General features: G+C 39.5%; 1 non-coding gene across 1 annotated transcript; it reads right to left on the bottom strand.

Annotated features, from left to right (window-relative positions):
- Positions 1-10,642: 10,642 nt before the first annotated feature.
- Positions 10,643-10,749, bottom strand: LOC145633387 (small nucleolar RNA R71). The gene has a single exon (XR_014112716.1). It is a non-coding gene; the product is annotated as a small nucleolar RNA R71 (small nucleolar RNA).
- Between the last annotated feature and the right edge of the window lie 747 nt (positions 10,750-11,496).

Raw genomic sequence — 11,496 nt, 5'->3', positions numbered from 1 at the left:
TGTAGTAATCCCTAGAATAAACGAATATTATTATAAGGATTTTGAACGCTTCTTCAACTTAAAAGACAAAGATCTAACAAAAATAGTAGATGGTAGCATAGTTAACTTGAAGGAATTTGCTCGCTATTATTTTGATAGACCTTATTCTGAGTCTTTTCATGTTTATAGAAGAAGAGCTTTTCTCTTTTGCATGCTTAATCAATATTTTTTCACTAGTGGTAAAAATAATGAGGGTCAAGCAATTATATCCATTGTTTTAGAGCAGATTGAATCTGGGAGAAATCCAATGCCCTTAATAGTTGGAGAGACTATGCTTAGTCTTGATGAATTAAAGAAGAATCCAAAAGCACCTTTCCGGGGCTCTCTAATTTTATTACAGGTAAAAAAATAATATTTTTAATTAGAGAAATCAAATATATATTTTTGTATGGTAATAATAATTTATTTGTATTGAAATTATTTTACAGATGTGGCTAATGGAAAGACTGGAATTAATTAGCCCTCCAGACAATATTGAGAAGTATACTCCAAATTGCTTTGTGAGAAGGATGAAACGCTTCTCTAAGATGGGGCGCCACGAATGGAAGAAGGTCTTCGAGTCTTACAATTTTGCCATCAAGTGGGTCATTCCTTGGTGGAAAATAGAAATGATGGTTGGTGTCAACAAGCAACCTTTCTGCCGTCTTCCAAGCTTATCCCGAATGACTTTTTATTATCCTTGCAGGGTAAAAAGACAGTACGGCCTACTTCAAACAATTCCTTCCGGTGATCTTCGTCGTCCCTATGAGTTCCATGTCTCTCAGGAAGTAGACAAATTTGATGCTTATTGGAGCGCTAGACCTTTATGGGAAGTGATTACCCAAAAGGTTCCTCCTTCCTTGCCCAATGATGTGAAAAAGTGGCTTCTGAAGAAACCTTCAAAGGACGTGAAAAAAAATCAGAGTAAAACTGATGTGAAGAGTCGTCTAGGTGACAAAGTGATTCCTGTTAAGGAACGCTTGGGTGAAAGAGTTGAGTTCAAAACACCTACAATGCCTAAGAAGAAAATTTCTGCGAAAGATAAAGGAAAAAGGAAAGCTGACACCACAGAGAAGAAGGCTTGGGTAGAAAAGAAGCATGGGGTCCTAGCTAAGGGAGAAACTATTTACTCAAAGATTGAATGTAGGTCCTCTAAAGGATGCCTACTAGCTAAGGTTATGGATGAGGAAGAAGGCGCAGATAAGAATTAGAAGAGGGCTAAGAAAGAGAAAGAAGATTAAGAGCATTGCTTAATTTTCAATTATTAGACTTGGTTTTTAAATTTAAAGTTAATTTATTTAAGCATTATTTAAATTCCATCAATAATGTAATTTATTTTATTAATGAAATTCCAGCTTTTTAATTAAATTATTTACTTTAAATTTAATTTTTTAAAGCAATGAAAAACGAAAAAATTAATATTCCAGAAATTTTTCAAGTACGGAAGTCGAAAATTTTCCGAAAAACACCGAAGTATTCCCAGATATTTTACAGTAAATTGGCGCCACGATTCTGTGACTGGCGCCAGCTGCGGCAGTCTAGCGTCAGGCGACGAAGGCTGTCGTCTGGCGCTAGAATTTTTTCTGTGACGCCGATGTTTCGTCGATCTTCTGTTGGATTTTTTATTAAGTCTGGGATGCGAGGTTTGAAAAAAAATAAAGTGGCCGCCTACGTATCCTTTCTTCAGGAATCAGGCCAAACGTAGCTCTCTTGAGTGTCCTACTCAAGTGATTATGGGTAGTATTTTTTAGGTTGGTCAAGATTTGTCATGTTCGAGAACTCATTTCCATCCATGTCAGTTAATTTTGCTGCACCTCCTGACAGGATTGTTTTGACAATGTAGGCTCCAGACTAATTAGGTCTGAATTTTCCTCTTGGATCTAAAACATTTTTCCTTAATGCTTTTAACACCAAGTCTCCTACTTTGATGTTTCTTGTCTTGACCTTATTGAAATGCCTAGCCATACGAGTTTGGTAACATTGAGTGTGATGTAGAGCTTCTAGTCGTTTTTCATCAAGTAGAATTAGCTCATCATATCTTTCCCTAGTCCATTCAACTTCACCGAGTTTTCTCTCTAATGCGATGTCGTAGAGATGGAATCTCTAGCTCAACAGGTTGTACAACATCCATTCCATAAACCAAGGAAAATGGCGTATTTCCTGTTGATGTGCGAATTGACGTGCGATAACCCCACAATGCGAAGTGAAGTTTTTCAGGCCAATCCTTGTAATTTTCCGTCATTTTCTCGATGATATTCTTTAGATTTTTATTAGCTGCTTCGACTGCTCCATTTGCATGAGGTCTATAAGGAGAAGAATGATGATGTTGAATACCATATTTCTGTAGCAATTCTTCACATTCGGCTTGAAAGTGAGTTCCATTGTCACTTATCATTTCATGTGGGACTCCATATAGACAAATAATATTTCTTTCGATAAAGAGTGCTACATGTTTTGCAGTGAGTTTAGCGTATGATTGTGCTTCGACCCACTTTGTGAAGTAATCAATTGCCACTAAGATATATTCGTGACCTCCTGTTCCTGGGGGAGTGATTTTTCCGATGATGTCAATTCCCCATGTAGAGAATGGCCATGGCGACGTATAGGTGTAGAGCAAAGATGGAGGAACATGTTGTAAATTAGCGTAGATTTGGCACTTAGGGCATCTTTTTATGTATTGATGGCAATCCCTATTCATTGTAGTACGATAGTATCCTTCTCGCATTATCTTTTGGACTAACATTTTGCCATTTACGTGAGTTCCACAAATTCCTTTGTGGACTATCCTCATTGCTCTTTGGGCATCCTTTTTTCCTACACATAAGAGAGCTCGACCCTTAGGTACCCTTTTTTGCAGCTCGTTGTCTATGAATACGTATTAGGAAGCCAAGAGTCTTAGTGCTCGTTTTGCTCTTTTGTCAGCATGGGTTTGGTGACATAATTGAGTATATCTGTATACCACGGTTCTTCTTCTCCTTCTTCTTCATCCTGCATTACTTCATCATCTTCTATAGCTTGAATATAGGCCGGTTTGTGTCTTTTTTCTATAGTTAGAGGCATTTGCTCGATTTCCGTAGGAATTCTAACCATTGAGGCTAGTCTTGCCAAGGCATCAGCAAATTGATTTTCTTCTCTAGGTAGATATATGTATTCTACCTTTTCTAACTGATTAGTAAGGGTTTCCAGATAAGTTTGGTAAGGGGCAAGACTTTCACTCCTTACCTTCCACCTCTTGGAGATTTGATTGATGATCAATGAAAATTCTCCGAATATCTGTAACTTTTTTACTCCCAATGCCAAAGCTGTTTCAAGGCCTACCACACATGCTTCGTATTCAACAGCGTTGTTGGTAACGTCGAAATTAAGCTTTATGGAGATTGGAACATGCTCTTCTTTAGGTGATACTAGTAATACTCCAACGCCACATCCCTTTTGGTTTGAGGCTCCGTCGAAGTACAAGGTCCAAGTATCACCTTTAGTGACAATCAAATCTTCGTCTGGAAATTCATTGTCGTGTATTGGCGTCGAGTCTTATATTGGAAAGTCTGCTAGAAAATCCGATACCACAGATCCTTTGATAGCTTTTTGTGGCATGAACCTTACATCGAACTGGGCTAAGTTGACTATCCATCTTGATATGCGCCCATTGAGTGTAGATTTCTCAAATAAATACTTGAGTGGATCTAATTGGGAAACGACGAAGACTGTATGCACAAGCATGTAATGTCTTAACTTGGTTGTGGCCCACACCAATGCGAGGCACAATTTCTCAAGTGGTGTATAGTGTGCTTCATACTCAAGCATCTTCTTGCTTAGATAGTAGATCGCATTTTCTTTGCCTTCTACTTCTTGTGCTAGCATGGCTCCATTGTCTCTTTGGTAACTATTAAGTACAACCTAAGAGGTATTCCCGAAAGTGTTGGTGCCAATACGGGAGGATTTGCGAGATAGGCTTTGATCTTTTCAAAGGTTTTTTGACACTTGTCATCCCATATCACTGGTGCATTCTTTTTAATCTTTTTAAAGATTGGTTTTCATATTGTCGTCAATTTTGATATGAACCTGCTTATGTATTGCAACCGGCCAATAAATCCTCGAATTTGCTTCTCGGTTTTGGGCGGTGGCATTGAAATGATTGCCTTGATCTTGGTTGGGTCTATCTCTATTCCTCTAGAGCTTATGACATAACCTAGAAGCTTGCTGGAGGTGACTCCAAAAGCACACTTAGATGGATTCAACCTCATGTTGTATTTTCTTAACCTTTCGAAGAATTTTCTTAAGGCTACTTGATGGCCTGGGCGATCTTTTGATTTCACAATCATGTCTTCCACATATACTTAAACTTATTTATGCATCATGTCATGGAGCAAGGCACTGCTCGTTGGTAAGTAGCACCCGCGTTTTTCAACCCGAATGGCATCACCGTGTAGCAGCAAGTACCCCATGGTGTTATGAAGGTTGTTTTCTCCATGTCTTCTTCCGCCATGAGAATCTGATTATAGCCCGCGTACCCATCCATGAACGAGAGAAGTGCATGATTTGCTGTGATATCCACCAGAATATCGATGTGTGGTAAAGGAAAGTCGTCCTTTGGAATTGCCTTATTTAGATCTCGATAGTCGACACACATTCTTACCCTTCCATCCTTTTTCGGAAGTGGGACGACGTTGGCGACCCATTCGGGGTATTTCGATACCTTGATGAAACCTGCAATTATTTTTTTTTAAACTTCCTCTTTTAATTTAAGAGCTACGTCGGGTTTCATTCGACGTAACTTTTGTTTTACAGGTTTCATTCCTGGAATTAGTGGTATGGTGTGTTGAGCTATTTCTCTATTAATGCCTGGCATATCTTCGTATGGTTAAGCGAATACATCGATGAATTCTTTAAGCAAGTTAATTAAATCGGTTCTTTCTTGTTCATTAAGTGTTAGTCCGATTTTAACTTCTCTTTTATTGGTTGAATCATTTAAGATATCAACCGTCTTAGTTTCTTTAATTATCGGTGTTTTCTTTTCAAGTGTTTCCATTGCTTTAATAAGTTCTTTGTCTTTTTCATTGTTAGTTAAGCAGTGCTCGTCATCTTGGGTTAAAGAAGAACACAAGGAGTAAGGAGAAGAAGCCATATTATTAAACTCTGAGATCATTACATCAAAGAGGGGTATGTCCTCAGGGACTTGATCACTAACTATCCTAGGGGAAGAGATAGAATGAGGAGGTGCTATAACTAAGGACTTAGATGACTCTATAGGGAGGGACTCTGACTCAGACGACTCTTCGAACATCGGTCCTTGCCCCGTTGTGATGGAGATCTTCCTTCCACTTGGAGTAGTCACCTTGACAGTCTTGCGCCACTCTTGTAGTGATCCTTCCGCTGGAGTGATTAGCTTCGAGGGATCGAAGCTTTCTCTTTGTAGGACTGTCTGAATGAGCGAGGAGTTATCCCCTTTGTATATTGGCTCATCCTTTTCTCGCCTAAATAATAATCCCATGACATTAAAGTCAAAGCATGGGGGTGTTTTCTCCTTATGGACAGGAGTTGGGATTTCGTCTATGAAGTAGCAATCTAAGAAACTTTCAAATCCTGGTTGCCTTATGCCATTTACGACAAATGGCTCGGGAAGTTCATAGCATGGATAGTCCTCCGCTTCTTTTATAAATTGTCCATTAAGGGTAAGAGGATATTGATCCATTGGGATTGCTTTCTTTTGGATGCGAGCGTCCCTACGTGCCTTTGACTTTTCCTAGGCTCGCTTGAGATATTTCTGAGTCGGTTCAAAACCAAGTCCAAAAGTGTCTAATCTAGGGAGGCCAGGTGATTCCAGCGGTTTTGCTATTCCTTTCTTCTTTCCTAGGGTTATCCAGGAAAATGTCCTTGCTTCTTCAGAATAGCGTTCACGATCATATTGGAGTGGGGGTCGTGGCAGAGAGGGGTCCTTTCATCCCCCTCGATTAAGGAGACCTCTTCATTAAAGCCCCACAAATCTTCATCGTCTTCATCATGCTCCACATTAATTATTGGATTCTCTATAGCTTTAATTCTCATAGGCGAAGCATCGATCGTAATGGGAATTCCTCTAACTATAACCCTTAATTGTTGGTGGAGAGATGAAGGGACGACCTTTAGGACATTTAGCCAAGGGCGTCCCAATAATAGATAGAACGAATCTTTAATATCTACTACTTGGAACGTAGTAGCGTGTTCTATCGCTCCCCCTGTTAAATTCATAGTAATTTTACCAAGAGCTTGACGACGAGTGTTGTCATAGGCTCTTATTTCTTGCGTTGACGGGGTTAGGTCTTCATCCCTTATGCCTAACATTCTCGCTGTTCTAAGTGAACAGACATTAATGGCTGATCCATTGTCTACAAGAGTCATAGGGACGTTCATTCTCTTGCAAACCACTGTGAGGTTTAATGCCTTATAATGCTTGTCACCTTCTAGAGGCAAATCCTTGTCGGAAAAGGTGATCAATTTGATGGGGCTAGGGAGATCACTCGTGAGGAAATTAGCCAACCCCTCAGGAGTGGTGTCAGAATATATCCCTATCTTATCCAAGACATTCATTACGGCCAACCTATGTTCTCGAGACGTTGCCAGAAGCTTCCATACGTTCATTTCAACCTTGGTTTTCTTGAACTGTTTGACAATGTCATTATCTTCTATGATAGGTATGGGAACTTGTTGTGTGGTTGGCATGGGTTGTGTCAAAACAGGAGGTTGCATTCTCTCGGATCTTGTGAGGACGTCTATTGATGAATCTTCTTCAACCCAAAAGTCATCCATGGCATATGACACCGAAGGTGGAGGTCCTACCATGTCTTTCAAATAAATGTCTTCTTCGTCGCTATCCCAAACTCCATTAATATTTGCATCTTCTTCTTGTGGAACTTGGACTAGCTTCTTATCATCAATCATTTTCTGAATTAAAAAATTTAAAACAGTTTTCAATAATGTGACCCCCTGATTAATGATATTGACAATAAAATCTATCTGTCCTTTTTAATGATTCAAATGGTCACAGTTCGAGAGGTTTTATCCTGCCACTCTTGGAGAGCATTTTGAACATTTGTGCATATGGGATCCCAATTGGAGTGTAGAGTCTATTACTCTTCTTGGGTTTATCGATTACTTGTAAAGGAAAGTGTTTCGCGTCATGGTCGCTCTCATGGGTGTGAACTCTTACCTGGGTTTATTTTTCGAGGGTGGAACCTCATCATATTTCTTCTGAAGTTCTTTTACAACTTTGAGGGCTTCACGTAGAAAGTGCGATCCTTCCATCATAGACATTGTAAGAAATTGTATGTCCTCTTTACTTGCTAATTCTGGAAGGTTATCCATGGCGTCGAAAAAAATCTCCTCCTCTTCCTCGATAGCATGGATTTCTTTGACAGGTTTGATGAGAGATGAGGGATCAACCTCGTTTTCCTCATCAGAGATGGCCAAGGAGTGAGCGAGAGGCGCATTATCAATACTTGGCTTCTTACTGGAAGGGGGCAATGGTAGCTTGTTGTTGTCGATTAAGTCTTGGATAGCTTCTTTAAGCTTCCAACAGTTCTCGGTAAGATGGCCCCTACCTTGATGATACTTGCAATGTGCATTGGGGTTCCAGTTAGTCGTCCTCTTCTCGACTGGTAGGTCCCCAAATGGTCCAATAGGAGTTATAAGACCTTTTGCATTTAATCGGTCAAATGCGGTGTCATAACTTATACCAATAGGAGTAAAGTTCCTCCTAAATAGTTTCTTTTGTCCTTGATTATTCATAGCAAGGACTTCACTTAAGTTAAAGGTACCAACACTAGTTGAGTTGGTGGTTTTGGAAGAAGAAGGATTGTCGTTCTTTTTGCCTTTCAAGCCACTGTTGGAGTTATTGTTGGCAGCTTTCAACTTAGCCAGGTCGTCTTCAATATTAATTCCAATGTCATAGACGGCCTTGAAGGTATGGAGATTATTCTGATATTTGAGATGCTTGGAATACTTTTCTTGAAGGTTTTTGATAAATAACCTTATGGACTCTTTTTCACTGGGCACCTCAATCATCTTAGCAGAGGTTTCTCTCCATTTGTTAAAGAAAGAGGTGAAACCTTCATTCTCTTTCTGCTTGAGGATTTCAAGTTCCCTATAGTCGGTCTCAACTTGAATATTGCATTTGTATTTATCAATGAAAGCGTTTACTATGGACTCCCCGGTGGAGGTTTTTTCTTTCTCGAGAGAAAAGAACCATTGTTGGCAAACGGTTTCGAGAGATAGAGAGAACAGAGAGGGAAACACTTTCTTGTTGATACCTGATATGTCCATTTTATATAGTGTTTTATCCCCGTCCCTTGGTCGTTATAAGTAGTGTTTTTGGCTCTTTCGGGCAACTTTTATTACTAATTTGTGTGTTCTAGTGTTTTCGTAGTTTTAGTTGTATTTTACAGGAAATTGCACTCTTGAAGCATTTTCCCGGGCTTTATTGGATCGACTACGGAAGCTAGAAGGACACGACCACTTTTGGAGCCCAAGACCGGTGAGAGCCGGTGATTAAGGGCTCGGTAATCGGGATACCGAGGTATATGGACCGAGTGATCAAGACCCTAAGTGGATATCCGGATTGGGCCGAAGAAATAAGCCTAATCGAAGCTCCGAGCCTCGAGGTGAAGCAAGGGCCCGATCGGGCAAGCTTAGCTCGATCGGGCAAGGCGCGCAAGACTGTGCTGGTGCGTGGCCAAAGGCGCGCCCGATCGGGTGAGCTGCTAGCTCGATCGGGCGCGGCTGTTGAGAAGAGCAGTGCGAGAAAAAGGCGCGCCCGATCGGGCGGCCTCTAGCCCGATCGAGCGCGTGTTTCTGGAAGAGCTCTTTTGTCGAGCAATTAGTTTCTAATTAGGAAGTTATTTTAGTTTTGTTTAAGTACGTTTGAGGACAATTAATTTCACGGACCTTCTTTCTTAGACTTTCTCTCTCTACTTAGTATTCTCTCTCTCTTAAACTTTCTCTAAACTTTTGCTCTTAATTCTTCCATTAATCCCAGATTACTTTTTGGTAACAATTTCTTCCCCTTTAATTTTCAGTTATTTTATTTACTCCCTTGATTATGCTTTTATTTATTTATTTGATTATTTTAGTCATGATGATTTGTGAGTAGTTTAATTTCTAGGGTTTATGGGGATCTAATAAATAATATGAAGGGGTAAATTATTGTTGTTGATTATCAATGCTAGATTAATTTCCTATTGATTGATTTAATGCTCTGTGACTAGATTAGGCCTATCTTTTATGCATGAGTTTGACAATATTGATTCAAGAATCGAGAGATGAGAATTAATGTTTAGGTCTAGTTTCAATAGGCAGGTTAATTTATAAATGGTTAAGTCGAGATTCGAGAGATGAGATTTAATACCGGTAAATTAATTGTGTGATTGTAATACGTAGCGAGAGCCCTTTACAATCTGGTTAATTGATGCATTGATGATTGACTATTATTGATTATTGGTATTGCATGATGATTTCTTATTGGATTGTTTTAATGTTTTATAATTGCGGCTTGTAAAAGTATAGCAATATTAAATTGATGAATCGAGCAGATGTTAATTTGATATTAAAGGCTATTTTCAATAAGAACTTAGATCTAGTAAATTGCGAGAGCCTGTTAATCATGTTATTTATGTCATGTCAATGATTGATTACTATATTTTACCCTGGAGTATTATTTATTGGTGAACCTATGCCCTAGATTCTTTCATATATTGTTTTCTTCTTATTCTCAACCTTAGCAGATTAGTTTCTCACTTAATTATAAATATTGGTTACTTAAATAATTTAGATTATATTAATTAATTAGGAGTAAAAAGACTTGTTTCCCTTTGGAGATCAACCCTACTTCCCTATCTACTTTAGTTAGAGGACTTAGGAATTATTTTTGATTAGGGGATACGACTTTACCCTGTCAAAATTTTGCGCCGTTGCCGGGGAAACGGTTTTATTTTTATTTCTGATTGTTTTTGTAGTCTAGATTATTTCCCTTTTTGTCTCAGAGAGCGTTAGTTCTCTGAGACAAATCTCATATTTGCTTCTAGTTTTGTTTATGCCCAGGTGTTCCAGATCAGGTTACATCCCATTCGATCCTGAGATCGAACGTTCCTTCCATAGACAGAAAAACTTCTACAAGCAAATCCTGGCGGATTCTGGTGATAATAACAATAATCACCGCGATCCTCCAACTGATTCCAGCGATTTAGAGGCATCATCAGACACAGAATCAGAGATGACGGCTCCAAAGAATCTTAGTGATTATTCAGAACCAAAGCTTACGGATTTTCCACATCTCACCCCTTCTCCGGCTCTTGATGGGGTTCAATTTGAAATTAAACCTCAATTTATAACGATGATACAGAGGAAGCAATTCAGTGGAGCAAAGGGTGAAGACCCGAATCTTCACATTGCCGACTATTGTCAATATTGCAACACCATCAGGCAAGCCGAGGTCACTCAAGACCAAATCAGGGAGATTATCTTTCCCTTCTCTTTAACTGGAAAAGCTAAATTGTGGTTTAATGGCTTAAATAGAATTACACTTGGCATAACTGACTGGGAAACTCTTGTTTTGAATTTCTATAACAAGTATTATCCTGCAGAGAGAACATCAGTACTACGGAGTGCGATTCAGAACTTTGCCCAAGAAGCCGATGAGTCTTTATATGAGGCTTGGGAGAGGTTCAAGGACTTACAAAGAGAATGCCCTCACCATAATTTAGCACAATGGCAGTTAATCCAAGCCTTTTATAACGGCATTGGAAATTCCTCTAGAATAATGTTAGACTCTGCAGCTAGTGGGAGATTTATGAATCTTAATGTTGATGATGCAGGTCAGGTTATTGAAGATATGGCGATACACAATTCCCAATATGGGAATCCCAGAGGATTTGCTAACAAGGGGAAGCATAGTGTCGACTCTGTATCCTTTTTGCAAGCTCAACTGACCTCTATTTGCCAAAAATTAGATAACCTGAGCACTGCTAATGTAGCCAATGTTTCTGCGATTAATAATAATTCTAATGAGGCTTTCTGTGAAAATTGTGGTATTGTAGGTCATTGGGAGCAGGATTGCAGGAGTTCCGTGGAGCAAGTTAATGCCTTCCAAGCTTATAGGCAGAATAACCCATACTCCAACACTTACAATCCTGGGTATCGGAATCATCCATACCTTTCCTACCGGAGCACTAATGTTCAAAATCCACCACCACAAGAACCACAGGCGCCACAGCAACAGCAGCAGAAATATTATCATCCCAATGCTAGCTAGAAGAACCAGCCACAACAACCCCCCTCTTCTTCCGACCCTTCTCTGGCGGAAATTAGAGCAATGTTGGTCAATATGCAAAAGCACATGAAGAGCAGAGATGCGAAAATTGATCTAATTCTAGCGCATAATAAAATTGTAGATAATCAAATTGCGCAACTCTCCACTACCCTACAAGCACGCCAACAGGGGGCCTTGCC

This window comes from Chenopodium album, chromosome 5 (assembly GCF_948465745.1).
Source record: "Chenopodium album chromosome 5, dcCheAlbu1.1, whole genome shotgun sequence".
NCBI lineage: Eukaryota > Viridiplantae > Streptophyta > Magnoliopsida > Caryophyllales > Amaranthaceae > Chenopodium > Chenopodium album.
Note: the sequence above shows the minus strand (reverse complement) of the source record. Positions and strands in the feature narration are given on the sequence as shown.